The sequence below is a fragment of the Bacillus rossius genome, unplaced genomic scaffold (assembly GCF_032445375.1).
Source record: "Bacillus rossius redtenbacheri isolate Brsri unplaced genomic scaffold, Brsri_v3 Brsri_v3_scf42, whole genome shotgun sequence".
NCBI lineage: Eukaryota > Metazoa > Arthropoda > Insecta > Phasmatodea > Bacillidae > Bacillus > Bacillus rossius.
This window is the reverse complement of record NW_026962612.1, coordinates 246,593-258,667: the sequence shown is the minus strand read 5'-3', so window position 1 is coordinate 258,667 and position 12,075 is coordinate 246,593. Positions and strand designations below refer to the sequence as shown.

Here is a 12,075-nt window from a genome sequence, read left to right as displayed (position 1 = left end):
AGATAACGGCGAAGGGTTCGCCTAGGCACGACATACCTTTTACTTGCTGCATTAACAGATAGGTTGCCAAGTCTTACAGCATCTACTGCCTTGCTGAGTCCATCTTGTGTCCAACTACCCCGCTTCTTTTGTGGATTGAAGGGATTCATTTCTGAAACAAAAAACAAATAATTAACATTAGTTACAATTTAATTATAAGTTATTATTTTTGGCGCTATAATTAATGTATCGTGATATTTTTTATGTAATTTAATTAATTTTTATATAGAATTATTGAAAATATAATATCCAGTGTGCTCTTTCAATAAATATTTTCCTGCAAAACAAGTTTCATGATATTTTCACTTCATTACATTTTTACATATTATTCTTAAAAATATATTTTCCATTGTGCACTTTAATAAATATTTTCCGGCAAAAATGCACCAGACAAAAACAATTTAAATATACCCAGTGATGGCATCTGAGGAGTTTTTTTTAAGTTGTCATTTTAGGTAGGTATCCTGTGTGAGGTACACATTTTTCTGTAATTTTTATTACTTGTCTCTGTAAAGGTATATATTAATTACAGTAATAAATAAACTCGTAATAAATAATAAAATCACATACACTAATAACAATTTACCTACGAGGGGACATACAGTATGTATAAACCATTTCATTCACAAAAGGTTGCTAATATGGCCAACTGCAGCTAATATGGCCACATGGTTGGCCATATCAACAACCTGGGTGACATTTCAAAAAGTCGATTATAGTTTTTAAATGGTTGAAGGTAATAAATCTTTTTAAAATACATTTAAATAAGCATAGAAATCTACGCACTGAGACATCAAATTTCTGACAATATCTAGTAGTACACTATTAAAACAAAATATAAACTTACCGGAGTAAAATAAGAAGAGTTCTCTGCTCGCAGCAAAAACCCATGAAAATGGCGCCTCCCTGGTGGTGTGCGTGCTGCCCGGACCCGGCAAATCTGTGAGCTCTCGACAATGGTGTTCCGAAGAACATGCCAGCACATTCTATCGGTATCCGCACGAACTACGTCAATGGCAGCCAAATGGCCATATTACCAACATGGCCATATTACCATCAGGGACCTTATATATATACACATATATACACACACACACACACATATTTTTTTTGTAAGGATTAGGTCTCAGGGTATTAATGGTGAACTTTATGCTGCTGCTGCTGCTGCTGCTGCTGCTGCTGCTGCTGCTGCTGCTGCTGCTGCTGCTGCTGCTGCTGATGGTGCTGCTACTGCAGACAGGCACTGTTTGAAGAGTTTTTATTTCCTATGCAGAATACATTGCATTGTGTGCAAATCTTTTGTGTACAATATAAACAACCACCTCAAAACACAGACACTATAACTGTGTTTTTCCAAATTCTTATTAATGTAATATATTATTGGCTGGGTAAAGGTCAACGACAGCTAATAGGTACAAAAAGCCAGACAACTGTTTTCCTTTCAAATTTGACAGTTATTTTTAGCCCTAATAAGGGCTGTTTTTTTTTTCCCCCTTGCAAAAAAAATGGCAAGGAACTCAAGCACGCTCGCCACGGATACGCCGGGCAAGCTGGATGTCCTTGGGCATGATGGTGACCCTCTTGGCGTGGATGGCGCACAAATTGGTGTCCTCGAAGAGCCCCACCAGGTAAGCCTCGCTGGCCTCCTGCAGCGCCATGACGGCCGAGCTCTGGAAGCGCAAGTCTGTCTTGAAGTCCTGGGCGATCTCTCGCACCAGGCGCTGGAAGGGCAGCTTGCGGATAAGCAGCTCGGTACTTTTCTGGTAGCGCCTGATTTCTCGCAGCGCGACAGTGCCAGGGCGGTAGCGATGTGGCTTCTTCACTCCCCCCGTGGCCGGCGCGCTCTTGCGAGCCGCCTTGGTGGCCAGCTGCTTGCGCGGCGCTTTGCCTCCAGTAGATTTACGAGCCGTCTGCTTCGTGCGCGCCATCGTGGTCCGTCTGCGCGTGCTGTAAAAATTTCAACAGTTTTGTTAAAGCTGTGGTGCACTGCGATTGGCCCGGCATCTCCATTGGCTGGCGAGAACAGCCAATCACAGCACAGAAGTCGATCCATAGAAACTAACGACAGAGGCACAGCCGCGCTGCCATATGAGCGGCTGTACGACCAGTTCAAAAGGCTAGGATTAATTTTCTCAGCGAAAAACACCAACAGGGGGACACTGTACTATTTCACCAATGTGCAGCAGTACCATGCAGCCATTAAAGTACTTGATGAACTAAAGGCCGAGTATTTTATTACACGCGTGCAGGCAGACAAACCGTTGAAATATGTGCTTAAGGACATCCCAGGGGGAACTAGCACTGCCAGAATTACCCAGGACCTACTGGCTCAAAACATACCAGTACTATCAGTCTACCAAATGTACGACTGGACTCGTCGTCCAATAAACATGTACCAACTAGATGTACCGCAGGGCAGCGAGTCATTAATGAGTACATTGACCACTGTCATTGGACTCAGAGTGAGGCTGGTGGACTACCGATACAAAAATACACCACTCCAGTGTACGAATTGCTGTCTTCTTGGGCATATAGCAAAACAATGCCGCAAACAGCCAGTGTGCCCGCAATGTGCCGGCCCACACAAACTACAGGAGGACTGTCCCCGCCCGCCACACTGTGCCAGATGTAACATGGCACATAATGCCAGATACATGGGCTGCCCCGATTACCAACGGGAGCTGCAGAGGCGCCGTCCTAGGGGGCAGCAGCAGCAGCAGCAGCACCAGCAGCAGCAGCACCAACAATGGACCCGGCGTCCAAATAGACGCCCTCAGTGGCAGACACAACATGCCGAGGACCGTGCACCTGCCTACCAGCAAACGGAGTCACAAACCCAACCCGCCAACGTGGCTCATGAGCCAGGGTGGAATGTGGTCACATCACGGCGTAAACAAAACCCGCAATACAACACCCGACCACAAGGAGGGCAAACCTCTGGCTACAGAGATGACTGGGACCCTCGCAGCGATAACAGGTGTTCTGCACCTCCCTTTGTTACACTAATAATTCTATCTCTCTCTTTCTTTAATTTATTGTTGAAGTAGGGAGAGAAGGCAGTACAGGGTGGAGGAAAAAAGTGTAGGTACTGTGTTGTTGATACCTTCGTAAACTTAATAATATAACATTGCATAAAAACCTTAGAAACAATGCTCTAACAAATAAACAATAGTAGACGGTAACAACTGACGAATCCAATCTGTAGTTTACTATGGAAATATATAGTATTTTAATTATGGAGTAAGAAATTTGTATATTATGTGGATAGGAAATTGATTATTTAAAGAGTGGTGAAAAATCTGAAGTTTAATAGTTTGAACCATAGATAGTAAACATAACACAGCAACACTTTCAATAATAAACATACACTGACATACATAACCTGAACCTGACTCTTGATACATATGAAAATTAACAATATTATTCAACGATATAATTAGGAATCTTTTGTAAGTTTGAAAATATTATAAGAAATGTATATATTCATCCTTTCCAAGTGTGTATAAGAATTTAAGGTTGGTGGAGTTATAACAATTTTAATACTCAACAATAAAATATGAATTTACTTAAAAATTCTTAATTTATATTGTGACAAATCTTTCCTGGAGATTATTTGCAGTTCAAATGTCTTAGGATGTATGTTGGCACAGATCACACCCAAAAGTTCAAAAGTGATTTAATTAAGTCCAGTAGTTGTTTCAAAATTTATATCGTTCATAAATCAAATGATTTCAAAGTGAGTTAAAAATTAGAGAGTTTAATATCAAATTAAATTCTATTTTAAATAGAATTACACGGCTTTAGTTCAGCGGGAGTACGATTATCTTAAAAGTAGGACTTCTGGGTGTCTAAGTAGAATTACTTCTCTTTATATTATGTTATATACACAATCTAATTGAAGTTCAGTTTTATCAACTTTTGCAACAATATAGTTTGTTTGGCTAGAAATCTCACGTATTTATAAGCATGTAAGCAAATTTATACTGGCCGCTTAAGCCTTGAACAATGGCGACACTGCTTAATTATGGCGTCCCTAGCTAAGCAATTCTTAAATTGGCTTATACTTGACATAACTGCTTTAAATCCAAGTAAATATTACTTACAGTTCGTTAAGATATTTAGTTGTAACAATTTCATTAATGTACACAACCGACGATACCCTAAACTCATATTTTTAATAATTTTAATTGTTCAGGCGTCAGGCCTTAGCCTACACGTAGTAACGCCAAAAATCACACTTTTTTAAGTTACTTCCTGTTCCTGTGTGGCTGAGATACGTGTATACCCAATATATATGGTTCATAACATCCTTTCATGGCCTTTGGTCACAACAATACGGTAAGGAACTAGAATAAAATTAATTGAATTTACAAATTAAACAGATGGTCAGAATAAAAAAATAAACGGTAAAAAAAAATTAACGAAAATTACAACAATGCAGATGAAAGAAAAAAATATTAATATTATTAAAGTTCCACAGATGAAAAGTTTATGGTTGTCATAAGGCGAAATATTTACTAAACATTCATAGCAGATATCTTAATAAACACGAAGATGTCTGTGCTATTACCATGTAATAGTACAGATGCTGTCCCATGGGATAATCATAAAACGAAGCGAGCACAAAGCATAAGATCGCCGGTTTATTATTAACCCATCTGTCTCTCTCACACCCAGCAGGTGCGACCGTTACTCGAAGCGACGGTTGAGAATTGGCAAGGAGGTGGGGGTTGGGTGGCGCGCTAATCAGCGATCAACCGGCGGCCGAGGCGTGGCGTGACTGTTCAGTCTCGTGTCAGCCGTCTCGCAGTAGACACCTCGCTGCTTCGCGCTCCGTAAATGGCGCGAAAACTCCGTCGTCTCGTAGTCGTGCTGTTGATAGGGTGTTGGGATGGTGAAGAACATCAAGCAGGAACATAGCACTGGTAGGTTTACTTACAGTTGAGTGTAGTGCTCGGCTAGGTAGTGTCAGGTGCACCAATACTAACACTCAGTGGTTCTCCCGGATTCACCACAGCGTCGTGGTGTGCTGCCACACACCTGGGCAGGCGATAACGATACCTCCACGCCACCGCAGGGGGGTGTCGGCTACTGATCACGGCAACAGGATGTACCGTGTCGGGTGACCTGCGCTCGTGAGAACTAGTGGCTGACAGTGGCGGGTCCTGACGATGTCCGCTACAGTGCCGGGCTCGGCTCTCCAGGTGGCCCGTGGGCTGTCCCAGCCCTTGACCAGGGATGGTATCAACGGGGAATAGACGGAGGTCTCATGCTGACGCCGCTGTGTCAGCATATGTGGCGTCAACCTAATGTCTAGTAGGAGCAAGGCCAGCTCCGTCATCGCACCGCTAAGTATATTTCCGTGTTCTACACTCGTGGTTATTTCCGCACTATGCACACGACAGGTGTGTATCTAGTATATCGCGTTTCCATAACTCACTTTAACAGTAAACATAACAATGTTCTGTGCTGACTGGTTGCTGCTTGAAGTCGCTCTCACAGTAGGATTGGTGTAAATAACCAGGAAAGATTTAATCACTTTTACGAAAATTAATTACTTAATCAAAAAAAAATTATATTCGTTACGAGAAATAGGAAATTGTTTAAAGAAAATAAATTCTAGTTGTCATTATTGACGTATTAATAATATACTATACATTGCAACAATAAGATAAAATCTTATTAATTATTCAACATCAAAGTAATGCTATAATTGTGGATTATCATAGGAACACAATATTTACACAATTGTACTGCTAGTTTACTTATTGGTTGACTAGTCTGTCAGTGGTATAACCTTATATTAGTTTTCTGGTTTTGTTTACAACTTGTAATTACCATATCAATAATTATCAGTGTTGATTTACACCATTTTTTTTTTTTTTTTGTAATTATCCTCATTAGATATCATGATAATGTAGCATACAATTGCTATTCAGCCTATTTTACTGCTACATAACAGTATTATGATTGGAATTTTATTCCACAAAAAAAAATATTATTCATATTTACAATGGTTTCAACACAGCATTTAACCTGTGATTTACTGAGTAAATTAGTTGACTACTAATGCAATTATCAGTATTATTACAATTTCTTACAACATATTAAGAGATTATTAAATAACATAACACAAGAAAAATATTTACACACAAGATTAACCAGTTGAAAAATTATATACATAATTAAAGTTATACATAATTGAATATCATCATTTCTTATGATGCAACAGTCATTATTATTTTACAGTTTGTTACACATATTTCATAACCTTATCAGTTCTTATGATATCTTGACAGATATTATTATTATCCAAGCCTAAAATTATTACATAGTGTTCTACAGATGAATAATAATTCAGATGCAGTCTTGGACAATTTCAGTGTTTTTTCTTGAGTATGGTGAGGTTTTCAGCTGGTGGTTTACAGTCTCTCACTATCTTACTCTGGACACAGCTGCACAGTAGATTACTTGCAGAATGCTGTTGTCTTGTTAGGTAGGCTGTCAGCTACTGGCTGATGCGGAATCTCATATCATTTCAAGAATGTTCATGATCTTCCAGTCAGGTGTTACACCTATTTACCGTGACATATAAAAATTTCTTGCACTTTTATACATTTGTCACAATTCTGTTACAGTGACTTCCTCCAACAACTGGGCAGCATAAGAGCGGACTTTCTCTCGCAACACCAGTGTTCCTTGCTACTGTGGATAACAACTCAGAAGACAATCACATCATCATGTGCTGCTGAACAACAGTGACGTCACTCGCGTGACAGTGTGATCCTCAAGATGACAGTGCTTCGAATTATGTGTTACACATCAAAATAATATTCGGAGTTCATAAAATTAATTTGTGCCCATAATTTATAAAATCAAATTCCAAAATAAATTAGTTCCAGTGCAGTTTTTTTTTTCTCTTCATTCTGATAGAGCAAAATAAATCACACAAATTTCTTCATATCAAGCTTCCATAATTTTTTTTTTTTTTAAATTGCAAAATATTATTAAATGTTTTTTTTTTTTTTTTTAAATAAGATAGCTTTGTGGGTGATCCAACAACAAGCTAAGGCTCAGAGTGCTACGAGAAGGAGTATCATATCTGCAGGTAACTAGCAGTTAGAGTGTGCATGGCTTAGTAGTTGCAAGTGTTCTTGTGCTTGTAGTACGCAATGTGCATGTACTGCTTAGGAGTCACACAGCTGGTCGGCGAAAAAAAAATTAACACATAGTAGTCACTCTTGTTAGGTTGGTTAGCTCACACTATAGTGGATCAGTAGGTTTTTTTTTTTCTTCAGAGTAAACAACATGATTACACTGTTAGTAGACATCTAGTCCTGCTCACATGTGTCACCGAAGCTTCATACCCATTTAGGTTATGCCATAGCCATACATTACGGTACCATAATAACCCTAGGTTAGTGCTGTACAACAAATCCCAGTGCGGCAGAGCCTTAGTCTTAGACCGTCACGAGACAACACACTGGTTTTAAGCTCATCAGGCAACCAGACTAGTGCATTTCCTTACACTAACAAATACAGCATACCGTACAACCTTGGCTAGCACAGGTCCTGACTTGGACACAAAACATTTAGCTTCACACACTTACAGTGCTTGATGTGCAATTCCTTGATTACATAGGACTGCGCAGTGTAGGTAACATGTGCACTTATATTGTTACTTAATTCCCCAAGAAAAAAAAACCATTAAACACTATTGTAGTAGCTGACACAAGCAAATAACACTTGTTACTGTGGGACCATAGGCTTGTGGTAGGCCCTTAGCTGGGTTAGGTTATACCTGCCTATGCTGTGGTTGGTGGCAGGGTCTGCCAACTCATAGCAGTTGTTATGTATCCTGTCTGTGACCACATAGGGTCCCTTGAACAGCAAGAACAACTTCTTGGTGACTTTGTCCCATTTCTTGCTCACACTTGCACTCCTGCATAATACGAGCTCTCCTATGTTAAATTGCTTGACTTTCGAAGCCTTCTTCCTTCTTTGCCTTGCTTGTGCCTCAGACTGTAGGCGACTGTTGATCAGATGTTCTACCTCACTGCCTGTGGGTAGTTCTTCGTAATCGGTTTCTTTGTCAAATTTGGGCATATAGAGCGGGTCGATCGCCACCGATCTATCCAGATACAGAGCTTCATAAGGGGTGACATGTAGGCTCTGGATAGCGGGTATGAGTTCGGGGCGATGCAAACCTGACCCGTTCTAGTTTAACACTCTATCCTGGTTGTTCTGGCTGCACTGCTGGGCAGCTGAACCTGCTGGGTTAGGCCCTGTCCAATTACTTGGACCATTAGCAGCCCTGTTTACTGCTGCCTGAAACTCTGCAGCAACAGGATTCACTGGTGCGTTACGTTGAAAATAGCCTTGTTGTGGCTGGAACTGTTCTTGTGATGAGAATGAGGGTGGTGGATATGCAAAATGAGTTTGTATGCCGCCAGACGAGCTGTGATGACTCGGTGGTCTGCCGCTTCTGTCTGGGCTGGCGGGGTTCTTGAGATGTGGCTGGCGGAAGTCATGTTTACCCCTAGTATAGTCAGCGTAAAATTGGCGTTGACTCTGGTGACGGTAGTCAGCCTCACCATCTGAATCTGCATAACGATGGGGGTACGTGACCTTCCTGGGGGGCCGTTCAACAGATGTTTTACCCAAGCGCTGGCCGTGGTGGCCATCCTCACCATCACTACAGGCATGTTTGTTCGACCACCAGATAGTCTTGTTGTAGGGCTTGTTATGCCTATTCTTATGGGTATACTTGCCCTTTTGTTTCTTAGCGAGATGCCCTTGGTTGTGGTCCTCATCACTCTTGACTGTACTCTCCCACGTCAAGGTGTGCACGTTTGCCTGCTGGTCCTGTTTGGTCCTGTTCTGCCAGTAATTGTGCACTGGCACATTCTTACTGGGTGGTTGGTGAGGTGTTCTTTCAGATTCCTCTCTAGCACCTTGACCTCGCTGTAATCTCTGTAGTTTGTCTACAGCCAGAACATGGTCCCTAAACTCAGTAACATCTTTGTAGGTATGTCCCGACATTTGTATTTGGTAGGCGATAGGGAGTTGTGTCAGCATGGTTGCGATGAATTCATCGTCTGACATGGTAATGTCTAAATATCTGGTGCGCTCATACATTGATGAAAGGTGCGCCTCCAGACTGCTCCCTTTCCTACTGTCGAATCTGTCGGAGTGTAGCTGGGCCCTCAAATTCCCTTGTACCTTTAGATTCCAAAACTGGGATCTAAATTTTTCTTTGAATTGTTCGTAGGATTTGATGTGCAGGCTTTGCAACTCCCACCAGAAAAAGGCAGTACTTTTAAGGGCTACGTTCAAACACTTCAATTTATCATTGTCACTTAGTACAAAGGTTCGGGCATATTCCTCAAATTTGTTGAGGAACCTAACTGGATTTTCTAAGGATTTGCCAGAGAACGTAGGCATAGCCTCAGCCCAATGTTTGGCTGGGTGATGTATCAGAGCCACCTGATCAAGATGTGAAGTACTGCAAGATGGGGTCTGATGAGGTGGTGTGGCGTTTGAGGTAACCACTGGGGCTGGTGGTGAAGGGTAACTGGCAGTCACGGTAGGCTGTAGGTTGGGTAGCTCTGTCCTGGAGGAGTTGGCAGTTGTCATCCGATTATGTAATTCCTCCCCTCTCAGTTGCCTCTGTTCTTGTAGTGAGCTGGTGCATGCTTGAGCAGCTTGTTCAGCGGCTGATCTTGCCCCTGACTCTACTGTTTCCATTCGTGACTGCAGAGTGACTGCTGTCTCCTCTATATGTGCGAGTCTCTGCTGGAGTAGCTGTGACTGGTCTCGCCCCTCTATTCTTACCAGTTCCATTGATCGAATCATGGAGGTAGTGTGTGACTCCAAGTTCTCAACTCTTTCTTGTTGTGTCAGTACCTGGTTGGCCAGCTGTCCCACCGACTGACATTGTTCCTGTAATCTGGCATCCAAACGTCCCTCCAGGTCACTGAGGCCTGTTTGCAGCTGATGATCTAGAACCTCTATTCTGGTGTTGAGTTCACTCTTCAAATCGCAAAGGTTTGCGTCCAGCTGACCTCTGACTCCGTCAATCTTCTCAGTAAGCTGCGTCACGTTCTGTGCGTTGTTATCCAAACGGTTGGTGATAGCTGCCATGTTCTGTGCGTTGTCCAGAGCGTTGGCGTCCAAACGGGTGGTGATAGCTGCCACGTTGTCGTCCAACCGGTTTGTTATAGTTGCCACGTTCTGTAATAACAACATAATGCTAGACCACTCAGTTGACTGCAGGTTCTCGGTCGGTGTGGTGGTGTGAGTCATGTTCGCTGCTTGCTCATCTTCAGCTGCAGCTGTAGGTGTGGCTGTAGCTGTCCCACTCTCTCTGTGACATTCATTTCTTTCTGGTGTGCTGGGTTCAGGCTGTACCTCCATTACCAGTTGATATACAGGCTCATATCCTTCCTGTATACTGTCGTGTTCTGAGAGATCTTCCAGGTTGTTGCTGAGCTCTGACCGACTCCTCAATTCATAGGTCTTATTAACAGACATCTTGTGTTTTCACCTTGGAGAGGTAGTCTACTTAGGGATTCTCTTCGAGCCCCACACGTTGCGGCGCCACTTCCTCTGTTCTGCACCTCCCTTTGTTACACTAATAATTCTATCTCTCTCTTTCTTTAATTTATTGTTGAAGTAGGGAGAGAAGGCAGTACAGGGTGGAGGAAAAAAGTGTAGGTACTGTGTTGTTGATACCTTCGTAAACTTAATAATATAACATTGCATAAAAACCTTAGAAACAATGCTCTAACAAATAAACAATAGTAGACGGTAACAACTGACGAATCCAATCTGTAGTTTACTATGGAAATATATAGTATTTTAATTATGGAGTAAGAAATTTGTATATTATGTGGATAGGAAATTGATTATTTAAAGAGTGGTGAAAAATCTGAAGTTTAATAGTTTGAACCATAGATAGTAAACATAACACAGCAACACTTTCAATAATAAACATACACTGACATACATAACCTGAACCTGACTCTTGATACATATGAAAATTAACAATATTATTCAACGATATAATTAGGAATCTTTTGTAAGTTTGAAAATATTATAAGAAATGTATATATTCATCCTTTCCAAGTGTGTATAAGAATTTAAGGTTGGTGGAGTTATAACAATTTTAATACTCAACAATAAAATATGAATTTACTTAAAAATTCTTAATTTATATTGTGACAAATCTTTCCTGGAGATTATTTGCAGTTCAAATGTCTTAGGATGTATGTTGGCACAGATCACACCCAAAAGTTCAAAAGTGATTTAATTAAGTCCAGTAGTTGTTTCAAAATTTATATCGTTCATAAATCAAATGATTTCAAAGTGAGTTAAAAATTAGAGAGTTTAATATCAAATTAAATTCTATTTTAAATAGAATTACACGGCTTTAGTTCAGCGGGAGTACGATTATCTTAAAAGTAGGACTTCTGGGTGTCTAAGTAGAATTACTTCTCTTTATATTATGTTATATACACAATCTAATTGAAGTTCAGTTTTATCAACTTTTGCAACAATATAGTTTGTTTGGCTAGAAATCTCACGTATTTATAAGCATGTAAGCAAATTTATACTGGCCGCTTAAGCCTTGAACAATGGCGACACTGCTTAATTATGGCGTCCCTAGCTAAGCAATTCTTAAATTGGCTTATACTTGACATAACTGCTTTAAATCCAAGTAAATATTACTTACAGTTCGTTAAGATATTTAGTTGTAACAATTTCATTAATGTACACAACCGACGATACCCTAAACTCATATTTTTAATAATTTTAATTGTTCAGGCGTCAGGCCTTAGCCTACACGTAGTAACGCCAAAAATCACACTTTTTTAAGTTACTTCCTGTTCCTGTGTGGCTGAGATACGTGTATACCCAATATATATGGTTCATAACATCCTTTCATGGCCTTTGGTCACAACAATACGGTAAGGAACTAGAATAAAATTAATTGAATTTACAAATTAAACAGATGGTCAGAATAAAAAAATAAAC

The 12,075-nt window shown here is 40.6% G+C and overlaps 1 long non-coding RNA gene across 1 annotated transcript; it reads left to right on the top strand.

Annotated features, from left to right (window-relative positions):
- Positions 1 to 4,703: 4,703 nt before the first annotated feature.
- LOC134544560 (uncharacterized) lies at positions 4,704 to 6,945 on the top strand. Its single transcript, XR_010077867.1, has 2 exons — positions 4,704 to 4,964; positions 5,057 to 6,945. It is a non-coding gene; the product is annotated as an uncharacterized LOC134544560 (long non-coding RNA).
- Positions 6,946 to 12,075: the final 5,130 nt, after the last annotated feature.